Source organism: Eretmochelys imbricata, chromosome 5 (assembly GCF_965152235.1).
Source record: "Eretmochelys imbricata isolate rEreImb1 chromosome 5, rEreImb1.hap1, whole genome shotgun sequence".
Classification (NCBI taxonomy): domain Eukaryota; kingdom Metazoa; phylum Chordata; order Testudines; family Cheloniidae; genus Eretmochelys; species Eretmochelys imbricata.
In genome coordinates, this window is record NC_135576.1 from 25,349,544 (window position 1) to 25,365,233 (window position 15,690).

Here is a 15,690-nt window from a genome sequence, read left to right on the forward strand (position 1 = left end):
AAATAATTAGTCATTTTGGTTCCACAAAAATCAAGGTGCAGACGTATTCTCTGCAGTTGATTATTTCACTATTTCCAAGAATTATTCAAGAAGAATCTGTATAAGGAAATCCTGGGATTTCATTAATCCACTGAAAAAAGAAAGCTGAAAAGAAAATTTGAATGATACAAAATCATGCTCCGTTCCGTTTAGACACAATTATTCTATTTACCATAAGTTACAGTAGAGACCTAGTGTTTTGAAAATAAATCAACCCAGTAAACCAGCAATGTTATATTCGGGGCTGATAGACTCCTGCAATAGCTTCCTGAACCCCCTCAAAATGTCCACTGAAGGCAATGCAAGCCATTTAAAGTCAATACAAGTGTGGGATATGTAAAGAGTGGAGGATCAGACTTTAAGAATGAATTACCAGAGCAGAAAATGATTTAGGCTGCTTGGACACACACTAGTGTGATGATGTTTGCATCCTGACAGATAGTTTGTCCTTCATCAACATGTACATCCCGCTACCAAGCTACACAATGAGTAAGACTTAAAAATATGCCTGTTTTTTTCACCTGGCAATTGATTTTAAGTTGTTGTGTAGCCAGGAAGCAATGCACATTTAATCATTCACTAGTTAGAAAAGTATTGATTCTAAGTCAATGTAAAACTTTTTTTAATCTTTAGCCTCCATGAGAGCTCTGGATTTATTTTCAGATTTATCTTCTGGGAATATGACAGAGGAGAAAAACCTCTAAAGGAAGATTGATTTAGCTGCCACAGCACTACGAATGCCCCCAAATGGCTTCAAGCATGTGTTGCATGTTAATGGAGTATCAAAGCAAAAGCATGAGTTAAAAAATAAATAGAGACAGAGACTAAGATTTAAGTCCAAATTTTCTGCTGGTGACTATGTATATGGGCAGAGAACACGGCCCATAAAACGCAGAGCCCCTGCCTCGGAAAAGCAATTCTTTTGTATGCAAAATTCCCATTCGCTTCAATAGGAGTTGCAAGTGTGTTAGGACAGAAGGAACAGACCTTTAAACAGCTCGTGCCCCCGCAATGCACACATACTGCACACATTCACATCCAGACCCCTGCTGTTCAATCTACCTTCAGCACATAGTTTGCACATTCCAGGTTTCAAAGCAAAATCCCAGTTAATGATTTATGAATTTGGATAAAAGAAAAGGAGGACTTGTGGCACCTTAGAGACTAACAAATTTATTTGATCATAAGCTTTCGTGAGCTACGGCTCACTTCATTAGATGCATTTGAGCTGTAGCTCATGAAAGCTTATGCTCAAATAAATTTGTTAGTCTCTAAGGTGCCACAAGTCCTCCTTTTCTTTTTGCGAATACAGACTAACACGGCTGCTACTCTGAAACCTAAATTTGGATAGTTACTAGAGTGCTTACATGGTATTTTGTGTAAGACCTGGCTGTGACATAAAGTATCTCATCATACCTGCCTTGTCTGCCTTGCCATTGTAGACTCTGTCCATAACAGAGCCAGCTGGAAAATTCCAACTTTTCATCAAAAAAGGGAAAGATTTCACCAAAATGTTGGAGATTTTCCTCCTCATTTGCTAACAACCTCTAAATATATATTAACCATTGCACACAATCGAGAGCAGGCAGAGAACAAGAGCAAGCTGCCCTGCTGGTCCTCTCTGTGTAACTCCCATTGAGTCAATGGGAGTTCTACATTCCGCAGCCAGCAGGATCTGACTCTCAGTCATTACATGCCATATATTTTATGCGTGAGACAAGGTGGGTGAGATAATATACTTTATTGGACCAACTTTGTTGGAGAGAGAGAGAGAGCTCTGTGTAGGCTTGGAAACTTGTCTCTCTCACCAACAGAAGTTGGTCCAATAAAAGAATTCACCTGACCCACCTTGTCTCTCTAATATCCTGGGACAAACACGGCTACAACTCTGCATGCACATATGTCATGTCATTTTTACTCACAACGAGCAAGTCTCACTACTTTAGGCATCAACAAACACCCTCCTTAACTTCTACCCTGAAACTTCAAAGAGCAATCCATGACTGCAGATTCTGGGCCAGAGCTAGGGAGACATTACAAACTGTGTTAGTGGGACAGAAAAAACTAGAGTCCCAGTCTTAGCCTAGTAGCCTAAACAATGGATTAACAGACAATGGCTGTATGACCAAAGGAGAATGTAGTCCCACACAAAATCTTTGTTTTAATTATTGTATAGAGCTCGAGAGGCACAGTGTGTTCATAGATGGATTTAAATCTTTCCAAAGCTCACAAATGAAATGAGTCTGAAAATCTCATTCTATTCCCTGATTGAAATTTGCTCATGTGACAAAGTCACTGCACAGCTGGGAGTCGGTGTTCAGAAGAGGCTCAAGTTTCAGAGAGGGATGTGCTGTGATGCACTGACATGTCTGTTGGGAAGCTTGCCTACGGCCTGCCCTCTCTATGCCTGGCTGTAAACAGGACTATCCAAAGTTCACTATAATGAGTAGGGTGACCAGATGTCCCAATTTTTGGGTCTTTTTCTTATATAGGCTCCTATTACCCCCCATCCCTTTCCCCGATTTTTCACATTTGCTGTCTGGTCACCCTAATAATGAGCACAAATTCATCCAGATCCCAATGCCTTCCTTCATGGGCAAGCTCTATTGCTTTCTACAGAGGTCTACATGAGCATGTTTAATATTTTACGACAGGAGAAAATTTCTCCTTCAGTGTTTCCCTCAGGAGCCTATTATGTGCTCAGATACTAATATAGTGGTGGATGCTATTATAAAAAACTAAGATAGAAAGAACTTTTGTAAACTACAATGTTTAACTGAGGAATTTGTAGCTATGAAACTGTTACATGTTTTCAAGTAGCTTATAAAATTACAATCTAAAAAGAGTTTGTATGAGAGGCTTGCAAGTCAAACTCTGCTAATAGTGTATGTTGCTTGATCTCCAACAAAGTAGTACTAATATGCTCTTAAAAGTCTTGATACAAAATCATAGAAGAAAAATCCCCCTAGCTTCACAATTTCAGGCATTATTAATTATTATTATTATCTATTAGTAGTGGTAATCCATGAAACATTCATGCTTGTGCAGCAGTAAGATTTATAGCCCCTGAAAGCTACAGGAAATAGGAGTAATGTCATTGCACATACTTAGAAATGTCAGGGCTGTAGCTTTGTGGTAATATGTAGCCAATGGATGGAGAGATGATCCCTCATGTACAAGTCTGCCAGCCAATTACAGTTCTGGTGCTGGCACAGTTCTCTTGGTAACAGGTTCGCCACCTATGGAATTAATTCCTTGTAGAAATAGGACTCAGCAAGAATTTGTCTAATTTTAGAAAGAGCTCTTTGTTCAAGCCTTCCCAAATGATTAATCCTGCTCTCCTAGATACCTGTAAAGCTGCCCTCAGTCAGGGTGCATGGTATTTGTTTGATCCCTGTCACATTTTGAATGTCTCAGTTTAGCCCAGTAAAGAGCCCTGATACCACAATAATGGGACCAAAAAGAAACTTGTAATAAGATAAAATCAGTGACAACTAATAGTAATAATAATCTAACAGAAGACACATGGGAAGGTAAATGTAACATAATACATAGATGAAATGTCTGAACAGCACTGGAAGTGTATATGGTGCTTTACAACTGGCATGTGTTAGCAGAGAAAGGTATAACAATTTAATGGGTGGAAGTTGAAGCCAAACAAATTCAGACTGGAAATAAGCTGTACATTTGGAATGGTGAGAGTAATTAATCACTTGAACAATTTACCAAGGGTCGTGGTGGATTATCCATAACTGACCGTTTTAAAATGAAGATTGGATGTTTTTCTAGAAGATCTCTGCTAGGAATTATTTTGAGTTGGTTCTATGGCATGTGTCATGCAGAAGGTCAGACTAGATGATCACAATGGTCCCTTCTGGCCTTAGAATCTAAGGATCTATAAAAAAGAAGAATAGCATAAAGACTCTATAGAGTCTGAGGAGGCCACATAATTACCAGTATTGTGTCTCATGTCCACACAGAAAATCACTGTTTTAGCCCACTGGCTTGTTCAGAGTTGTGTGTAAGATAAAAGAACTCTCTAGTACAGCAGTGTCTATCATCTTGTACTGCCCATTCTTGCAGCATTTCAGGGGTGTGTTCCAGCCAGGGTACAAAGCCTTCTTCCCCAGCTATTGGAAACACATCCTCAGAGAATAACCTTAATTTATGATAGGGACTTCACTCAGGATGGTGTTGCATAACTTTTTCCAGTGCTGGTCCCAGAGCCTTTGCCCTCACATTGGGGAAGGCTGCATCCCCCAGGCTTGGAGCTGCTGGGTCAAGGCCCAATAAACCTGGTACATCAGCCATGATCTTTCCCTCTGCTCCTAAGAAGGCCAACATCTTCTTTAAAAACTCTACATTTGAGGCAGGGGGTGGTGTGGCGGCTTCCAGAGGCTATCAACTTTCACATGCCGTCCACTACTGTTGTCTCGCTTGGAACTTGTGTGGGTTCCACTGCCTCTGGCAACCCACACAGTGCTGCAAAGACACCCTCCGCCCTGATGAACTCCTGCACACACACTGTGCACTTGCCCAGGCACTTGGTAAAATGGATTCATCCAATGCCTCAGATATCCCTATTATTAGAATGCAGGCCTCAGGGTCAATATTCATCCCCTTGCACCAATCCTCTAACATGTACACTGCTATTACACAAACTGTAATTACCCCAAAATATAACAAAATTGTTTCCCAGAAGTAATGGTTAACTCAAAATGTGCTTTGAGGGGTATTGACTCAGGATCCTGAATGAGCCCCCCAGAATGTAACCCTTCTGCCTGGGTGTGTTGGCAGCAACAAGGACCAGGTTCAATATCTAGGGTATCTAGAGGTTCCTCGTAACATTGCAAAACAGAACCGGCTTGAGCCCCCACCCCAAAAACTGGGAAAACTCATCATCACCGTTGGATTCCTCCAAAAGGCAATACCGCCCCATTCACAAGCACTGAGTCTGTCTATAACAAAAGAAAACTTTTATTAAAAGGGAGATGGAACGCTGCATTAATTTGGGAAAACACTGCAACAATAATTCAAAAGTATGCAAGCCAGAAGTAAACACTCGCACCCTACAGTATCTTAGGCAGTAGGCTTTTCCTTCAGTTTCCCACCTTGTGGTGTGAAAGTCCAACAGGTGAATGTACCTTTAACACGCCACTCCCCTTTCCTTTCCTTGCACCCCAGTCAAAGTTGGTGTCCAAAGTCAGCAAAGTCCCAGAATTCAAGGGTGCTTTCAAGGGGGTTCACCCTCATCCCTGCTGCTTCCACTCATCAGTCTCTGTCACCTCTTGCCACTCGCGGCCGCCTTTGCTGCTGCTCACAACTGCCTCCGTTGTTTCTGCTGCTGTGCCCTCTGCACTGTCTTTCACCACAACACTCCCCAAATGAGGTCTAAGGTTCAGCCTCCTAGATCTGCTTATCAATGGTTTTAGGTCTAGTAATTACTGAGCAAAAGCAAGGATTCTAAATTGAGTCTGATCGGCTCTGTGCTTAAACACTGAAGCAGCGGGTTTCAAATGGTATTTAGGACTCTTTAAACAGAGTTCACACCACCAGGCAGGAACACCTCTTGTGCCCCGCCCCCCCTGACTTCCAGTTGAACTGGGCATCATTACCCCTCCTGCTAAAGTGAATTTTAACCCAAAACAGCCAAAATTGATCACTTTGCAAAGCAGGTCTATCTGCTGATCATCTAGGCAAAGTCCAGAAACTTGTGTAAGTAAAGAGAAAAGATGTTGCTGTGTTATGGGGTGAAGAGATGGGTTGTTGCTTATTGTAATGGGTGCTCTCACCCTTACCAGTGTTCAGAGGCATTTACTGTGCACCTAAATAAATAAGTGATTGGCACTAGGGTCTGAACATCTGGGTTAGCCTAGCCCAGGTGTAAGTGTCCCCACTGCAAACCCCTACCCAAGTTACTGTGTCCTCACTGTTTCTGCATTCACCCATATGTCTGGTAGTGCTGAGACGCTGTAAGGTTCTTTCACAGTCAATTGCTGAAGAATTTGTGGGGAATTGTGGGATGGGCATTGAAGAATTCTCAGCATGTAAGTGATTTTGCCTACATCTTCACTGCAAAGTAGATGGATTCTACCTGAGTTAAACCAGAGCCCAGCTCAAACCTGTACACCCAGCCAAGTAAGCTAGCCCAAGTTTAAAAGCACCTCCAAATGGGTCAGAGGTTTTTCTGTGTGGACAGTAGGGGCTTGGGGCTAACACTTGTGTAAAAACCCAGATTAACTGCTATTAACTGTGTTGACATACAAGTGCACAGCTACAAAAAATGTTAATTGACTGTTCCGAAATGTTATTTTTGTTCAATTCAATGGATCTGTCAAGTGAGAATCAGCAAGGCCTCATTTAACTGATTTTCCCATGAAACATAAACCTGAAGTGCCTGTGCTGGCCGGTGATCAGAAATTCCAGTTTCTTGACAAGTTTCGGATGAGGCATGTGAGGAGTTTAAAGCATTTCTGAGAAAAGGGAGAGTCAAGAAATTCCTTCAGAATAACAACCCAGGAGCCAGCAAGGAGACACAACCCAGGCAAAGCCCTTGTGAGGAGGGCCAAGTGCAGGCAGAACCGTGCATCTCTTCCTGGAATGCTGAAATCTGAGATGGGATGGGGCGGAAAGTTCTAATCACTGTACAGAGAGTAACAGAAAGCAAAAGAACCAGCTTCCTTTGTTGTTACATAGGGTAGTGCTGTAAATGTACACAGTGCTTTGCGAACACAGCTAGAGAGAAGTGCCTAAGTCCACAAAGAGAGTAAAGCTTAATTAATGAAAAGGGCCCAATTCTGTGAGGTTCTGACCACCTTCATCTCTCATTGATAGAGCTCCTCTCACCACAGGATCAGGCCCTGGATGTAAGTAAAGCATCAGGTAAAATACCAGAGGAAAAACAAATACCCTATCAGAGGCCCATATGCAGAAGAAAAGTAGCCTTGAGAAGCAATCTGAACATCTCTGACTCAAAGCCTTCCAGGGCAGCCCATCACCTTGGCCTCTACAAAACAAGACACACTGACCAGACTGTCTGAAGGTAGAGAGTTTTTTTTGTAAACTCTGTGTAAAACAGACCGCAACTAAATGAAAGCATATACAACCCCACTTGGGCCAACTGCAGAGCTTGACTCAGGGACCCTCAGTGTTAACATGCATGTGCGGCTATGGCTTGAGCAAAAGGATTCATTTCAATAGCCGTTTGGAGCCACAAGTAGTAGACTCAAAAACCTTTTATATGGACCAGCCCTCAGAGGGGGACTCTTAGTTTGAGTGTAGGTCGAGCAAAAAGACGAGCCAGCTTATCAGCCAGTGAACTGCTTGGTGGCTAGCAGCAGCAGCTAGTTGTCCTTTCCATAGCTCCGTGGGATGGGGGAGATGGACACATGAACAACAGAATACCACAGTCAAAGCCTGTAATGAAGCCGCACTCAGTTCAGCTGTAACCACATCATGGCCCAACATGGCTTCACTGCTCCCTCTATTTGTAATACAAGCAGGGCAGTGAAAGGTAGAGTGGGAGCTGACTAAATGGAATGACAGCTCCATGGTCTGTGCCACTCACAGTTGGATTCACACTGTGCTCTGTGGCCTGTCAGTGACCCATGGAGCTCTTCCTGGTAATTCACAGATTTATAGATCCAATTGTGGCTGTTCCATTGCAAGAGTCATAACTAAACATTTTGGAAACCAAGCCCTGGAGGAGCAGGGTGTTTATAGAAGGTGGTCCATACATAATCATAATGCCCAGCATGATGGAGCTCTTTCCTGTAATTAGCTCTGAACTATGATAACGTTGGAGCATCTTTGTTACAACGACTATAAAAACCATTGGTCCAGGGCATTTCCTGGGGATTCATGATTACAATTACTTCAAATAAAAATATAGTTTCCTTTAGGATGACAAAAATTTAACACCCCCACACAGGGCGCACAGGTCACAGTGACTGATCCCTCCAGGCTAAGGCTGAGTTGGGTTGGCAAAGAATAAAGTCTGTACTGCTGCTGCCCATGCTGTAGCTATTCTGTGGTTAAATGGGAAGGACTGTGATTGGCTGAAATATCAATGCTTTCCGCTCGGTGTCCCCCTTTAGGTCCCTCATTTTGACGCTGTGACCTGCACTGTCTCCCAGTTTTTTCATTTTTGTCCCCCCGTAATCACTTAGATTCTGGGTTCTGTATCCTCTCCCTCACATGGGGGGTGAGTTGTTTGTTGCATTGGTGGGCTCTGCCCATCATTCCAAGATTTAATTGTCTGGCACCTTTCTCAAGCAATGAAAAAGAGTAACAATCCTTTCAACGTTCTAATCCCAACTTCCTCTGGATGCAAGGATGCATGAAACATAAAGGCTGGGGTTTGCAAAGGACCCAAGGGAGTTAAATGGCCAACTCCCACTGGCATGCCTAAAAACTAACTTATTTGCAAATGTCATCTAAAATCCTAGTATTTTATAACACTTTTGCTTTGAAGTTGCCCATAGGGGATAGTTCGCTAAAATGTTACAGTGAAAAATGTAGAGCTGATTAAAATTCAGAATATCCATTCCATGAGACAGTCTAACATTTCAAAATCTGTTTGCATTCTGAATCAGAATGAAAAGAAAAAAAATCCAAAATCTCCTGTACAACAAAAGTTTCTGAAAAAAATTCATTCCTGATCAAAATATTTCATTATGATAAAATCAAAATATTTTACTGAGTTCATATTTACTTTCTATATTATAACTGAAAAGTAATTTCAAAACAAAAATCAAAATGTTTTTTTCATTAATTTTTCTGAGTTTGTTGAAATCAATATGTTCCCACAGAAAGTTTCTATTTTGATGAAATATCATGTTTCAAGGTTAAAACATACAGTCATAAAATTTTCTACCAGCTCTAGAAAAATGTTTCAATGTGATTTTTTTTGCATCTGAATTTAAAACAGAACAACATGAAGAATGTGTCTTAATACCTACAAATGTTTTGTCAAGCTTAAATAGCTTTGTTCTTCCCCACAAGGTAGAATTATTATAGTGCAGCCTCATGTTAAAGTTATTTTACAATAGGTTGGGGGTAGCCCCTATGACCTTATTCACTCAGGATTATGTTGGAGTGGCTTCAGAGACCTTATGCACTCAGTTCCTAAGAACTCAGCTCAACTCCAAACTCATAACTAAGGTTTCTTTACTGGCGTAATATCAAACTACACGGAGCTGATTGGACTCACACGTAGGGAGTGGGTACAGGATATACCACACATCCAAAGTACAAAATTACTAATCAACTTAATCAGATACAATTCCTAGACACCATTAATAACTGCTTCTTAGGCAGCTAGTCCTGGAACCCAAAAGGGGAGAGGAAATTCTTTATTTAGTCCTAAGTGGAGCACAGGATCTGGTCCAAGAGATGACTATACCCACACACTCTAGGGCACCACCTTTACTCAGTTCCTAGGGCTCAAGGCATAACCCAGTTGATTGAGGCCCCCCCACCATTTCCAGTTCCTAGGGCTCTGGGTGAAAGGCACCTACCCTTACCCAGTTCCTAGGGCTCAGGGCCACCTAGGGTTGCCAACTTTCTAATCGCACAAAACCAAACACCCTAGCCCTGCCCCTCACTCACTACAGTCTCCCTCCCTCGGTGGCTCGCTGTCCCCCCCCACCCTCACTCACATTCACTGGGCTGGGGTAGGGGGTTGGGGTGCAGGAGGGGTTGAGGGCTCTAACTGGAGGCATGGGACAGAAATGAGGGGTTCAGGGTGTGGGAGGGGGTCTAGGTTGGGGTAGGGGTTGGGGTGCAGAAGGGAGCTCCAGCCTGGGGGGTGGGGCCGAAGGATTCGGAATGTGGGAGGGGGCTGTGGGTTGAGGCAGGGAGTTGGGATGTGGGAAGGAGTATGGGCTCTGGGCTGGGGGTGCGGGCTCTGGGATGGGGCCGGGGATGAGGGGTTCAGTGTGTGGGAGGGGGGGTTCTGGGCTGGGGTAGGGATGGCAGGGTGCTGAGGGCTCTGGGTTAGGGGTGCAGGCTCTGGGATGGGGCTGGGTAGAGACTTTGGGGTTTGGGGTGCTGGAGGGAACTCTGGGCTTGGGGGGGGCACAGGGCTGGGGTGCGGGTGCAGGGTTGGGGCACGGGCTTACCTCCAGCAGCTCCCAGTCAGTGGTGCAGTGGGAGTGCTAAGGCAAGCTTCCTGCCTGCCCTGGCACCACGGACCACGCTGCACCCAGAGGCAGCCAGGAGCAGGTCCTGGTTCCCAGTCAATGGGAGTGCGGAGCCGATGCTTGGGGTGGGGGCAGACCACGGAGCCCCGTGGCCCCCCTGCTTAGGAACCAGACCTGCTGGCCACTTTCGGGTCACAGTGTGGTGTCAGAACAGGTAGGGACTGGCTTGCCTTAGCTGGGCAGCACCGCCGACCGGACTTTTAAAGGCCCGGTCGGCGGTGCTGACCAGAGCCACCAGGATGCTTTTTAGAGCCCAATTCCTAGGGCTCAGAGCGCAATCTTCTGTGGGTTTGCAGGACCTTTTACCAGTGAAAGACCCTTACACAGTAATATCCTTATCCTCTATTTATTAACAATTACCAAGCAGAATATATATGCTAACGATACAATGCTATGCTCACCTATCCTGATCATGCAGGTGGACTTCCCCTGTTGGCCAGGCAAAGGTCAGTCTCATCTGGATTCTGGTTGCTGCATGTCACAGTTGTGCAGGGGATTCTTGGCAGCTCTGATCTTAGGCTGTGTCTTAGAGGTGAGTTCTTCCAGGTTGTTCCTTCTTCATATTCTTCTTTTTCCAGCTGCTCTCCTTCTTGGACCCCAGTTTATATAGTGAAACTTGAATCGCACTTAGTTCTACCTTAGCCAATCATTTTACTAAAATATTACAAAATTATTCATTGACCAGTCATAATATATTGCAAAACAATTCTTTAACTAATCATATCCCACCACCTTAGTTGATTTAAATCTTAAAAATTAGTTATTCAACAGACAGTTTATCACTACAAAAGTTTTTTTTTCTCCTGCTGATAATAGCCCACCTTAATTGATTAGTCTTGTTATAGCTGGTATGGCAACACCCATTTTTTCCATGTTCTCTGTGCATATATATCTTCCTACTGTATTTTCCACCTCATGCATCTGATGAAGTGGGCTTTAGCCCACAAAAGCTTATGCTCAAATAAATTTGTTAGTCTCTAAAGTGCCACAAGTACTCCTCATTCTTTTTGCTGATACAGACTAACATGGCTACCACTCTGAAACCTATAACCAGCTGGTTAGACTTGTAAGGAAATATCCCCTGGCTATGCCTCACTTCAGCCTCAGGAACAGCAAGCACTCTCTCTGTTACTTCATGTACTAATTAGTGAAAAAGAATGGAGATGATAAAAACAAATTAACCCCTTCACAATCTTCTTTTCCCCCACCCAGACCAACTACAAACACACCAGATACAGTTGTGAAGTTCTTCGGTGGGAGTTTTGCTTGAGTAAAGACTCAGGGCCTTCCATTCTGCAGCTTGTAGGGGAACACAGGAATGGAATCAGGGGTCTGTCCATGTTCCCCCTTTCTAAGCCTGTGTCAAAGCTCAGTGGGTTTTTCAGAGGCCCCACAAGAGAGAGAGCTGAGATGAATCCACACTAAAAAACATGAGCCCCTCAGAAAGAGAAAATTACTCACCTTGTGCAGTAATGATGGTTCTTTGAGATGTGTTTCCCTATGGGTGCTCCCCTTTAGGTGTCTGTGTGCCCCTGCACCTCTAATTGGAGATTTTTGGTAGCAGTGTCCCATTGAGCCCGGGCATGTGCTCTCCCTCCCTCATGGTCTGCCTCGAGGCTATTTAGCACTGCACGGGCGAACCCCCCTCATTTCCTTCTCTACCACAGAGCCCTATAGAGAACTGCGAAGTAGAGGGTAGGAGGGCGGGTTGTGGAGCATCCATAGGGACACACATCTCGAAGAACCATCGTTACTGCACAAGGTGAGTAACTTCCCCTTCTTCTTCGAGTAGTGTCCCTATGGGTGCTCCACTTTAGGTGACTCCGGAGCAGTACCCACCACTGGAGGCTGGGACTTTGGAGCGGAGCCTTTTACTACAGAGAGTACTGTGGAGTCGAAGATGGTGTCAGCAGCCAAATCTTCAGTGATCGCATAATGTTCTGCAAAAGTATGGACAAAGACTCCAATCATTGCTCTATAGATTGAGGAGATGTGGTATCCGTATGGAATGTGATTGAGGTAGGAACTGATCTCATGGAGTGCGTATGGATGGAAGCAAGTTGCGCCCTTGCTAAGTGATTAATGCAACTAGAGATCCATTTGGATAGTCTTTGAGGAGATATCACAGAGCTTTTGGATCTTTCTGTCGATGAAAGGAAGAGTTTAGGGGATTTCCTGAAGTCCTTAGTCCTGTCTAAGTAGAATGCTAATGTCCTTCTAATATCTAGCATATGCACAATTGTCTCCCAGTTGTTACAATGTGGTTTTGGGGAAAAACAGGGAGATGGATCTGTTGATTCATATAGCAAGTGCAGAAAAAGTAGGGCGAAACTTGGGATATGGTCTTAAAGTTATTCTTTTATTTTTAAAAGACAAAGGGCGTGAATGATGGGTGTGCCATCAGGGCCGCTATTTCTCCTATGTGCCTAGCTGAGGTGATGGCAATTAGCAGTGCTGTTGTCATGGACAGGTGTAAGAGAGAACAAGTTGCCCTGGACTCGGAGGAAGGTCTAGTCCAAGCCCTGAGAACTAGATTAAAGTCCCAGGCTGGAGCGGGTGGTGGGGGAAGAGAGTCCCAATGCCCTTAAAGAATCTACGCCTTAGTCATTGAGCAAACTCCCAGTGGGAAGCCATTTTCACCATGAGATGTACCTTAAGGGAGCTGAGTGAGCGTTTAAAATGTAGTGCAAAAATCAGAGGGAGGAAAGATGAGGTTGGGCCTGTCCATTTGGAATGGTACAAACTTGGAGTCATTTCCATTTTGTAGATAGTATGTGGAGTGGTCAACTTATGGTTGTGGTACAACATGTGTTTCAGCTTGTCAGAGCATTCTGCTTCTAAGCCTTGGAACAAAGAAAGATCCAAGCCTGTCGGCGGAGGACCCATGGGTTGGGGTGAAGGGTCAGCCCATTGTTTTGAGAGAGCAGGTGAGGAATGGGCGGACGTCAGAGGAACAGGAGGGCACATTGCCATCTGCATCAGGTAAGGGAGCCAGACTTGTCATAGTCAAGAGGGGCAATCACAATAACTCTCGCTTTGTTTCACTGAATTTTCAACAGAATCTTGGACAGGGTAGGAAACTGGGAAAAGACATACACGTGGGCCCTGTCCGCTGGGAAGATGAGGGCAACTGCCAGTGAATGTTTCCCCAAGCCGGCCTTGGAGCAGTAACAAGGACCTTTCTTGTGCCGATAAGTAGCGAAGAGATCCATAGGCCGGGTTCCCCAAAGGGTGGCTATATCTTGAAGCACCTCAGAATTCAGTATACACTCGTTGTTGTAAGAAAATTCCAACTGAGACTGTTGGTTATCCCGTTCTGTATCCCTTGTAGACAGACAGCTGAGATGAGCACATTGCGATGGGTGCATCAGTTCCAAAGTTTGAATGCTGTCTTGCAGAGGGAGGGAGATCTGGCAGCTCCTTGGCAGTTTATACAAAACATACAGGTCACATTAAGTCCGTCATAACCTTGGTGTGTTGTTTTTGATGAAAGGCAGAGTTTGTGCACAGGCACTCCTGACAGCCCTAACCCCAAAAGAGTGATATGGAAGGTCATTTCTGTGGAAGATCATTTGTCCTGAACCTTGTTGTCGTGTAGGTGAGCTCCCCAGCATATTCGGGAGACGTGTCCCAGGGTGGTGAATGCGGGTAGTGAGAGGAGCGCTCTCGCTTGTACTGCATCAGGTTGGTGCTGATAAAGTCCAGTCACTGTACTGTGGTTAGTATGCCACTACAATGAAGTGAACCTTGGAGAATACCTGTGTGGAGCAGTCCGTACCTATAATGATCCTGCCCCAAAGGTAAGCCGTAGGAAATCTCTTATACGATGGTTGTATTGAGATATGGAAGTAGGTATCCTGTAGGTTCAGGGCTAGAAATGCTGCTAGGAGTCTCTTCTGCAAATCCACTGATTTGGAGGAGGAAGGCATGGGTCAGTATTATCTTCACAACAGAGAAATTAGATTAAAAAAAACCCACGAAATACTCTGTCTGGAAGGCTGTGCTTCTTTTATTCTTAGAACACAGAACAAGAACACACAGTGACCAAAGACAGACACACACAAAGCAGGGTGCTTTGTACAGCAGAGAGGCACAACTCACCTCACCTTGTTTGAAGCTATTTTTTTTCCAGATTGACTGCTGCTTCCATCCCAGATTGCATGCTCTACTACAGAGTGCCCTAACCTGCAAGCAGAACAAGGAACACCATCCTCCACACACCCCAACCCTCAAAATGATAAACTGCAATTCCAACACCATCCTCAATATGCCACACTCAGCTCGTCAGTGGGCATGGGACGAGCAGACCAATGCAAAAGAGCAACGGGGTGGCAGAACCAGGGGGAGGGGAGAGCAGGAGCAAGCTAGTGCCCCTGTTTCTATCACCCCTGATATTTTACAACCCCTCCCCCCACCCCGCAGCACTCTTGCAGAAGCAAGAGAAGGACACCACTATGGTTCCCTCCATACACATGAGATACGAGTGGGACCCAGAGGAGAGGCTGGAGTGGCCACTGCAGCAGAGGACGTGGGGTGGCCACATGGGGGGCAAGTAGGAGGTGGTCACTCTTACAACATATCAGCTCATGCAAAAGTATCTAAGATTTGCTGCAGTATCTTTCCCTCCAGCTTAGTGTATGGAACAGGATAAAACATCCAGTACAAAGAGCAGCTATTCTGTTAGATCTTCTTCATTATATAAAGCAAATCCACGAGACTGGTGCTGAGGCACTCAAGTCTCTCCAGTAGCTGAAACTCACCTTCCCCAGAGCTCCACCCACATGGATATTCCAGTTTACAACTTACCCCATTTGGAGACATGTGACAAGTGAAGCAAGAAACTCAGAGGCTTTGAAAAGTAAACTCTTAAACACACACATTTTACTCATACAAAAGCATAGAGACTTACAGATCCATGCAGAAATACAACAAAACCTGCACACAGAAAACATGCCTTCAGCGTCCTCACCTGTTCAAGACCCATTTGGGTTTTGGTCAGTCCTTTCAGGGTTCCAAGACCCTTCTCTCCTCTTTCCTTCCTCCTTTCGAGTCTCGTTCTCTTGTTCTGGTCAGTGAGAGTGTGTCACAACTAAGAGCAGACCTTGTCTCCTGTAACTTTTGTGTCCCTTCTGTCAGGTGACCCTCCTGGTCAGCCTCAAAGTCCCATCATCTTATCAACGTGAGCCATCAGGTGATCCATTTTTTGGTTACTTCTCAGCTCAAGTCCAAACTGGAAAAACTACTTTATTGCCTTTCAACTACTCTATATAGCCAACTCACTGTATGGCCAAGGTAGACCCAGAGGTGAGCTGGAGCCGGTTCGCACCGGTTCGCTAGAACCGGTTGTTAAATTTAGAAGCCCTTTTAGAGCCGGTTGTTCCACGAGGGACAACTGGTTCTAAAAGGGCTTCTAAATTTAACCGGCCAAAAGTGGCGCCTTAGGTGCCGA